Source organism: Octopus bimaculoides, chromosome 22 (assembly GCF_001194135.2).
Source record: "Octopus bimaculoides isolate UCB-OBI-ISO-001 chromosome 22, ASM119413v2, whole genome shotgun sequence".
Lineage (NCBI taxonomy): Eukaryota > Metazoa > Mollusca > Cephalopoda > Octopoda > Octopodidae > Octopus > Octopus bimaculoides.
In genome coordinates, this window is record NC_069002.1 from 9400391 (window position 1) to 9401904 (window position 1514).

General features: G+C 38.6%; 1 protein-coding gene across 1 annotated transcript in view; it reads left to right on the forward strand.

Annotated features, from left to right (window-relative positions):
• Positions 1-1514, forward strand: part of LOC106874151 (uncharacterized) — a 48196-nt gene that overhangs the window by 8691 nt on the left and 37991 nt on the right. The window lies entirely within an intron of this gene.

Sequence of the window (1514 nt, forward strand, 5' to 3'; positions counted from 1 at the left end):
AGATATATGTACGGAGAGAGTTAAACTGAAACCAATGCCAAAATGAATATTTGCCAACAGATTTCGCTGCGTCATTTTAAAAACATTAAAACATTAACAATGCTTGGAAGTTCATTTCTGTCAGACGATCGGTTTCGTGAAACACGGAATAAGAGTTTGTGTGTGTGTGCGTGTATGTCTCTGTGTGTGTCTGTGTGGTAAGAAGCTTGCTTCCCAACCACATGGTTCTAAGTTCAGTCCTACTGCGTGGTACCTTGCGCAAGTGTCTTCTACTATAGCGTCGAGCCGACCAAAGCGCCAAAGCGTTGTGAGTGGATTTGGTAGACGGAAACTGAAAGAAGCCCGTCGTTATTTATTACTTGTGTCTGTGTTTGTCCCTCCACCATCGATTGACAACCGATGTTGGTATGTAACCGGCCCTATAAGTCTCAGGGCTTCAGGGCTCGAGACAATACTTATTGATCCAAGCTAATCCGGATTCTTCCCGCAACTTACCCAGGCTCTGTCACAAATGTTATTCTAAAATTCCAGGCTAGGATATCGAATGAATTAAGATATTGACACAGACTAATCCGATTAACTTCATTGTTGATAATCCGTTTTTGACCTATCTCTGACACGTTTCTCCTAATCTTTTTGACTTAATTGACATTTTCTATATCTACCCTTATTTACACAAATCTATGTACCTATCTAGCAATGAAGCTAGTTACCTACCTACTTACCTACCTACCTACCTACCTATTCATTTATCTACTCTCTCCCTCTCCTTCTCTTTCATTATCAATCTATTTACCCTTGCTACAAATTAACCTATCGGTCCACTCATATAGACTAATTTCTTCATGTTCCCATAACTTGACGCTTCGGCAAAAGTAATCGATAGAATAAGTTCCAGACTTTAAAACGTAAGTACTGGAGACGATCTTTTTGGCTAGACCCTTTAGCATTCAAAATCACTCTGTCAAATGCAATGTGTATTTATTGACATTATTTTCAACTAGCGGGACCCATGAATATTTCACGGAATTAATAGTAAAACTATTGGGTTATTTCTGAAAACTTTATCCAAAAAAACTGTGGTGAAAGCTTACCTTACTTCCTTTAGCATGAAACTGGGTGACAAGACAAAGCCTGGGCGCCCCATATAGTGTGCAAAGCATGTGTTGAAACACTGAAACAGCGACTGCTTCAAATGCTTAAGCAGAATGTTTCCAGTGCTGTGTCTGTACCAAAAGACAGTTGCTCATCTGTTATTCATTGGAAAATGAAGGAAATTGGAAGGTTTAAGAGGCCTAATCTGGCTTGAACATAAAACAGAATAGTTTGGCCACATATGGTTAGTTTAACCCTTTAGCTTTCAGATTACTCTGTCAAATGCAATGTGTATTTATTGACATTATTTTCAACTAGCGGGACCCATGAATATTTCACGGAATTAATAGTAAAACTATTGGGTTATTTCTGAAAACTTTATCCAAAAAAACTGTGGTGAAAGCTTACCTTACTTCCTT